This window comes from Lepus europaeus, unplaced genomic scaffold (assembly GCF_033115175.1).
Source record: "Lepus europaeus isolate LE1 unplaced genomic scaffold, mLepTim1.pri SCAFFOLD_3_1, whole genome shotgun sequence".
Lineage (NCBI taxonomy): Eukaryota > Metazoa > Chordata > Mammalia > Lagomorpha > Leporidae > Lepus > Lepus europaeus.
Genome location: NW_026909276.1, coordinates 6259133 through 6267594, shown reverse-complemented (window position 1 = coordinate 6267594; position 8462 = coordinate 6259133). Strand labels below are relative to the sequence as shown.

Genomic DNA, 8462 nt, shown 5'->3' with positions numbered 1-8462 from the left:
CTGTGAGTATTCGTTTGATCTACCCCTGGGACCACACAAAGAGTTTATGCAGCCCTCAATGTGTTCTCAAGTTTCGCCATAGTCCCAAAGTTACTGAGTTTGTGTACTCCTTGCTGCTTTACATATGTAAAATGGTGCCTGCTCTTTGTTTTGCTCGGCTTTGTTAGGTGAGTGGAGAGAGTGGCTAGTGTCCGTGCTGGTTCCTCTGATTTACTCGTGATCTTTGCCCAGTGGGGCCTCAGGCCTCTGCCTTTCCCCACCAATGTATCGGGTTTCTGAGGTTTTTGTCTTACCTCCTGTTCCTGTGCCAGTGAGATTCTGTGGCTCAGCTGCCGCGGCTGGGCTTCCACGCAATGGGCTCCCTGTAGGTCCTCTGTGTCACATCCACTAGTTCCGGAAGCGTTTCCTCTGCAGTTTTTTTCTTGAGTCTTTTCCTGAGGCTACAGTAATTCCACTTTTATGAAACTATATTTTCCCAGACTATCGGTGCACGTCCTCACTATGCGCCATTTTGGCTCTGCCCCTATATCTTAAAGTATGGTATTGTGATGCCTCCAACTTTATTTTATTGTATAAGATTGTTTTAGCTATTCAAAGCCTCCTGTGGATCCATATGAATTTTTTTTGACAGGCAGAGTGGACAGTGAGAGAGAGAGACAGAGAGAAAGGTCTTCCTTTTTGCCATTGGTTCACCCTCCAATGGCCACTGCGGCTGGCATGCTGCGGCCGGTGCACCACGCTGATCCGAAGGCAGGAGCCAGGTGCTTCTCCTGGTCTCCCATGGGGTGCAGGGCCCAAGCATTTGGGCCATCCTCCACTGCACTCCCGGGCCATAGCAGAGAGCTGGCCTAGAAGAGGGGCAACCAGGACAGAATCCGGCGCCCCAACTGGGACTAGAACCTGGTGTGCCGATGCTGCTAGGTGGAGGATTAGCCTGTTGAGCCACAGCACTGGCAGGATCCATATGAATTTAAGCATCATTTTTTCTAGATCTGAGAAGAGTGACATTGGTATTTTGATTGGTATCACATTGAATTTGTAAATTACTCTCTGAAGAATGGACATTTTGATGTATTGATTCTTCCAATCCATGAACATGGAAAATTTGTCCATTATTTTGTGTCTTCTTTTATTTCTTTATTTAATGTTTTGTAATTCTCATTGTAGAGATCTTTGACATCCTTTGTTAAGTTTATTCCAAGTTTTTCACTTTTTTGTAGCTATTGTGAATGGGATTGATCTTAGAAGTTCTTTCTCAGCCATGGCTGAGTATACACAGGCTGTTGGTTTTTGTGCATTGATTTTATATCCTGCTACTTTATCAAACTCTTCTATGAGTTCCAGTAGCCTCTTAGTGGATTCTGTTGGGTCCTCTATATATAGAATCATGTCATCTGCAAATAGGGATAGTTTGACTTCCTCTTTCCTGAGTTGTATCCCTTTGTTTTCTTTTCTTGCCTTATGACTCTGGCTAGAACTTCCAGTACTATATTGAATAGCAATGGTGAGAGTGGGCATCCCTGACTGGCACCGGATCTTAGTGGGAGTGCTTCCAACTTTTCCCCATTCAGTATGAGTTGGTCATGGGTTTGTTATGAATTGCCTTGATTATGTTGAAGAATGTTCCTCTAAACCCAATTTGCTTAGATTTTTCATCATGAAAAGGTGTTGTATTTTGTCAAATGCTTTCTCTGCATCTATTGAAATAAGCATATGGTTTTTGTTCTTCAATTTGTTGATGTTATGTATCACATTGATTTGCAAATGTTGAACCATCCCTGCATACCAGGAATGAATCACATTTGGTCCAGGTGAATGATCTTTTTGTCGTGTTGCTGGATTCAATTGGCCAGAATTTTGTTGAAACTTTTTGTGTCTATGTTCATCAGGGAAATTGGTCTGCAATTCTCTTTTTCTGTTACATGTTTTTCAGCTTTAGCAATTAAGGTGATGCTGGTTTCATAGAAAGAATTTGGGAGGATTCTCTCCCTTTCAATTTATTAAATAATTTCAGAAGAATTGGTTAGTTCTTTAAGTATTTGGTAGAATTCAGCAGTGGATCTATCCAGTCCAGGGCTTTTCTTTGTTGGGAGGGCCTTTATTACTACTTCAAATTCTGTCTTTGTTATGTGTCTGTTTAGGTTTTCTATGTCTTTGTGGCTCAATTTAAGTATGTTGTAAGTGTCCAGGAATTTATCTATTTCTTCTAGGATAAGATGAGTAAAAATAGAGGCATACTTGTGTGCCTCACAGTAGATAATAAAGAAATTACATGTTTGCATGTCTTTATATTTAAAAATACAGTCAGAATGACAATACTTATTGCACATCTTGGAGTATAACCATGTGATATTCAGCTTTAAAATACTAGTATGCTTATAAGTAAGTTAGAATTGGAGTCATTACAGAAGATAACCAATTTTTAAATTAAAATATTTTAATTCTAAAATAATTTTAATTAAAATAAAGATGAGGGAAGAGGGGCAGATGACATCTGGTAATAGTTATGAAAATCTAGTTACATAGGAATAATCAGTTCTTAGCTTTCCCAGTACAGCAAAGTAACTATAGGTCACAATAATGCATTATATACTATATGAACTATTAGAGGGAAGGAGCTGATGAGCTTAGAAAAAAACTATAGGGAAATGGAAACACTAATTACTTGATTGATCTACTTATACATGTTTTGAAATATTGGATTATACTCCATAAGTTTTACAAGTACCACATGTTAATACAAAAGACAAAATATTTGTTTTCTGGGATTAAAAAAAAAGTTTTATAGAAATGATGTATATGTGGGGCCAGTGCTGTGATGTAGTGGGTAAAGCTGCTGTTTGCAGTGCTGGCATCCCATACGGGCACTGGTTTGAGTCCTGGCTGCTCCATTTCCAATCCAGCTCTCTGCTATGGCCTGGGAAAGCAGTAGAAGATGGCCCAAGACTTTGGGCCCCTGTGCCCATGTGGGAAACCTGAAAGAAGCTTCTGGCTCCTGGTTTCAGATCAGCACAGTTCTGGCCATTGTGGCCAATTGGGAGTGAACCAGTGGATGGAAGACCTCTCTCTCTCTCTCTCTCTCTGCCTCGCTTTCTCTGAGTAACTCTTCCAAATAAAGAAATAAATCTTTAAAATAAAAGAATATTGAGAGTCACCAATTAAACAAAAACTTAAAAATGGATGTATAAGTAATGAATATTTATAACATTTATTTTTATTTACTTATGTATAGTAAGCACATTTTTTGGAGAAATGCATGACATTTGTATGTACAAAAGTGCGTATATGTGAACACAAGCATCATTTTTACTGTAAGAGTTTAACACTAAGAGATTACCTGTCACTTCATGATGGAATAAAATGTCTTCCCTGTACCTCTTTAAGAGAAAAACTTACACTATAGTGACAATATTTTAAATTGTTTAGGGGTGGGGTGGTGTGGTGGCGCATTAGGTTAATCTGCCTACAGTGCTGGCACCCCATATGGGCGCCAAGTTCTAGTCCTGGTTGCTCCTCTTCCAGTCCAGCTCTCTGCTGTGGCCCAGGAAGGCAGCGGAGGATGGCCCAAGTGCATGGGCCCCTGCACCCACATGAGAGAGGAGGAAGGACCTAGCTCCTGGCTTTGGATTGGCGTAGCTCTGGCCATAGAGGCCATTTGGTGAGTGAACCATCGGAAGGAAGATATCTCTCTCTCTCTCTCTCTCTCTCTCTCTCTCTCCCTGTCTGTAACTCTACCTGTCATAAATAAATAAATAAATAATCTTTAAAAATTGTTTAGGGACATTTATTTTCATTTTATCAAAAATGTTCAAAATATTTGCTGACATTCATTTTCTATGAAATTATTTTTGAAACTAATGAAAATATACATTGAAATGTTTTTAACACATTGACTATCATATTAATGTCTGTTGTTAAGGTAAGTGGATTTAATATAAATTCAAGAATAACACTTCTTTTGTCATCTTTGTTTAAATGAAAAATGGTCTTAGAGAATACCAGGAACTGACTTTTTAAGAAATAATTTTTACTTATTTATTTATACTTGGATTTTTAATGTTAGATCATTAAAATTTAGAAATAAATTTAATGTTGAGTCTAACATATTGACTTTTCATAAGATTTATAGGTTTTTCTTTGGTTATTTTAGTTTTTCTCTTTTGGATTATCAGGGGTTATGTTAATTTTGTTCACCACTATGTAACTTTAGTACGTACCATAACATCTGATGCAAATATAATGTTTGGTAATTTTAAACCTGCAAATGTCTTACATTGCACTTAATTAGTGGTTGGGTCACTCATGAATATTAACATTTTTTTTGACAGGCAGAGTGAACAGTGAGAGAGAGAGACAGAGAGAAAGGTCTTTCTTTTGCTGTTGGTTCACCCTCCAATGGCTGCAGCAGCAGGCGCGCTGCGGCTGGCACACTGCACTGATCCAAAGCCAGGAGCCAGGTGCTTCTCATGGTCTTCCATGGGGTGCATGGCCCAAGCACTTGGGCCATCCTCCACTGCACTCCCGGGCCACAGCAGAGAGCTGGCCTGGAATAGGGGCAACCGGGAAAGAATCCGGTGCCCCGACCGGGACTAGAACCCGGTGTGCCAGTGTTGCAAGGCAGAGGATTAGCCTATTGAGCCATGGTGCCGGCCATGAATATTAACATTTTAAATCATGATTTTACATGTAAAATGATTTTCCATTAAGCTTTTTATTTTAAAATACTGTTCCACTGCTGAAAATATTTGAGCCACTGGAAAGACAGATCAGATTAGAAAAAAATTTTTCATTAACATTTTCTACTTTCTAATTTTCTTTATCAAAGAAAATCATTCAAGAACTTGAACTTCATGGCTCCTACATGGGCATATCAGTAATGGGAGACCAATCACACTATGCAAAGTAAACATAGATTAAAACATTTCATCTAAACCACTAGTTTCCAAGCAATGATGTTTGAAGACTTTGATAGTTCCTCAGGAACTGCATGCAGTGCAGGTGTGGTGAGGTTAAGCTATTATGGTTCTGAGAGCTCTCTTTGTTTGAATCAGTTGATATTATCCGCATGATCAATGAGAATTGGACATAGGGTTTTATTTTATATAAGGGTTTGGAGAAAATGAGCTTGAAGAAAAATGTTTGACAAACAGTGAAATAAGGATGTAAATCAAAAAATAGATCTTGTAACTACTGACATTTTAATTACATTTTGTTTTGTCTAGAAGAGTCTAGTGTTTAGTATCTGTAGGATATGTCATACTGGAGGAAACAGAGAAAACCTCTTCATTTAGCCAATCAATTTGAAACATGTTCTTTTCTCACAACACTGACTCATCTAATGACTGAGGAATGTTCCCTTTTGAAAAATGATAAAGCAGTAATGTGTGGCCATCTTGCAGCCAATACTGGCACATATCACATGGCCCCCATGGCTGGAGGGGGTGTGGCATATCCCTCATGATGCCAGAGGCACTCCTTCTGGTAGAGCTGGATGGAGCTGCTGACTAACTGCTCGTACTTCTTACTCAACCAGAAGCTAGCATTTCTTCCATAGAAACACCATTGTCTTTGGTGCCCTCTGACTTACAGAAGACTCCCTTAATGTGATGCAGCTGCTTGAAGATCTCATGTGCCCAATTTGTTGCAATCTGTTTGATGATCCTCAAGTTTTGCCTTGCTCACATAACTTCTGCAAAAAGCACCTGACAGGTCTCATAGAGGGGACTGTGCAGAATTTATTGTGGAGACTATCATCATTCAAGTGTCCCTCCTGCCGTAAGAAAATGTCAGCTACTGGAGTTAGCAGGCTGCAGGTTAATTATTCCCTGATGGGTATTGTGGAAAAGTATAACAAGATCAAGATTTCTCCCAAGATGCCAGTGTACAAAGGACTCTTGGGGAAGTCCCTCATTGTTTTCTGCCTGACTGATATGCAGCTGATTTGTGGGATCTGTGCTATTCCTGGTGACCTCACCAAGTATGTCTTCTGATCTATTGAAGATGCCTATGCTCAGGAAAGGAATGCCTTTGATTTCCTCTTCCAGAGCTTTGAGACAATGTGTAGGTGAGATGCTCTTCCTCACTTGGATACCTTGGAAGCTAGCAAGAGAAAATACTCACAGTTACTGACTAAAGATTAAGATGAAATTTAAAAAAAAGATGAAATTGGCCGGCGCCGCGGCTCACTAGGCTAATCCTCCGCCTTGCGGCGCCAGCACACCGGGTTCTAGTCCCGGTCGGGGCACCGATCCTGTCCCGGTTGCCCCTCTTCCAGGCCAGCTCTCTGCTGTGGCCAGGGAGTGCAGTGGAGGATGGCCCAAGTGCTTGGGCCCTGCACCCCATGGGAGACCAGGAGAAGCACCTGGCTCCTGCCATCGGATCAGCGCAGTGTGCCAGCCGCAGCGCGCTACCGCGGCGGCCATTGGAGGGTGAACCAACGGCAAAAGGAAGACCTTTCTCTCTGTCTCTCTCTCACTGTCCACTCTGCCTGTCAAAAATAAAAAAAATAAATAAAATAAAAATAAAAAAATTTAAAAAAAGAAGAAATTAAGAAATTTTTTGAGAAGTTGAAACACACATTGGATCAAAAGGATAATGAAATCCAATCTGACTTTGAGATCATGAAATTTGCAGTTCTGCAAGCTTATGACCCAGAGGTTAACCAACTCACCACCACATTACAGGAAAAATGATTGGTCTTTAACATTGCTGAGGCTTTCAAAGACTTGTCAGAACCCATGATATTTCTGCAATAGATGTAGGAGTTCTGGGAGAAAATGAAAGTCATCAAGGAAATCCCTTTACCTGCCTCTTAATTTTCCCAGAAGCCCTTTGATGAAGAACATTGACCATGAGAACATCAAATTAGTAGATGTGGATACTTTCTTTGCCTCAGGGCACTGTCACATTCATTAGCAAGATTCCCTGGCACTTTCATCAGTTATTTGCAGTAGTCCTTCTGCTTGACTTTCTCATTTTCTTCAGTCCCACTGCATCCCTAAAGTGATCTTTATTTGATGAATATGCAGGCAATTCACTCTGTCAGCCTATGTTCTTTGGGTGTGTGCACCTTATTAGCTGTGGTCTCACCAATCCTTATCCACACTAACACAGAAGGCCTCTATGGCAATCCTGACAGCCAGAACAAGTACAATGGCTTACTGAACTCCTGGAGAAAGATCGATCTGTAAGGGCAGTTCATGACATCAAAGCCACAGATATCAGGTTAGATAAATTAGATTTAATGCACAGGTACATTTTGATGGATGAGTTGTTACAAGACTTTATTTGGAAGGACAAGATTTTTGACTAAGTGATATACGAAATTGAAGATGTGAAACACTAGAACTAGAGACCTTTGCACTTAAACTTAGAAAAAATATCATTGATGCCTTAGGAACTGAAGTCCATAGACTTGAGAATGAACTAAAAAATGAAATCCTGAAGTTCCATGTGTAAATCTAGAGATATTATAAAGTGATACAATGAATCACTTCGGACACATGTTTGCCCAGCCACTCTGAAAAGCCATTTCCTACCTTTTCATGCTGACTACAGAGCCATTCAGAAGACATGATTTCTAAGAAGAAAATATTCTGTGTGAAGAGCAATTGAAGAGTCTACAGAACCAGAACAACTTCCTAAATTCTATGAGACATTACAAGTTGGATTAATCTGAAAATCCATTTTTTGTGATTCAGTATGGAACATTTTGGTATTTTAATTGCTTATAGTTTCTCATTTTAGCCTATCAATGTGTGTTGTACCTTGAAATAATGATTCTTCTCTTTACATTTGTAAAACTAAGTGGCATCCCCAGGATTATGACTTTCAGTTTTGTTACCATTGAAGTTTTCATTCCATCCAAATCTGCTCATCTTGAATATGTTGGCTAAATCTCAATATGTGATTTTTTTTTTTACAGGCAGAGTGGACAGTGAGAGAGAGACAGAGAGAAAGGTCTTCCTTTGCCGTTGGTTCACCCTCCAATGGCCGCCGCGGTAGGCGCGCTGTGGCCTGCGCACCGCGCTGATCCGATGGCAGGAGCCAGGTGCTTCTCCTGGTCTCCCATGGGGTGCAGGGCCCAAGCACTTGGGCCATCCTCCACTGCACTCCTGGGCCACCGCAGAGAGCTGGCCTGGAAGAGGGGCAACCGGGACAGGATCGGTGCCCCGACTGGGACTAGAACCCGGTGTGCCGGCGCCGCAAGGCGGAGGATTAGCCTAGTGAGCCGCGGTGCCGGCCTCAATATGTGATTTTTAAACAGTCCCTGTTTCAGAGTCGATTTTTCCTCATAAAATGCATAAATTATTACTACATACCTTGTGACTTTGACCTGAGTCCTAACAGAAGCACTATCCTAACCTAATTATCCACATTGTTCATTCCAGAAATGACTTAGTTGCTGAACTGCATGAAGGTATTTTAGGACACTCTTTTAGTCCATAGTTGTTATACCTTTG

The 8462-nt window shown here is 40.5% G+C and overlaps 1 pseudogene; it reads left to right on the top strand.

The window, feature by feature from the left end:
- Positions 1-5606: 5606 nt before the first annotated feature.
- LOC133755054 (E3 ubiquitin-protein ligase TRIM13-like) lies at positions 5607-7006 on the top strand (annotated as a pseudogene).
- The last annotated feature ends 1456 nt before the right edge of the window (positions 7007-8462 follow it).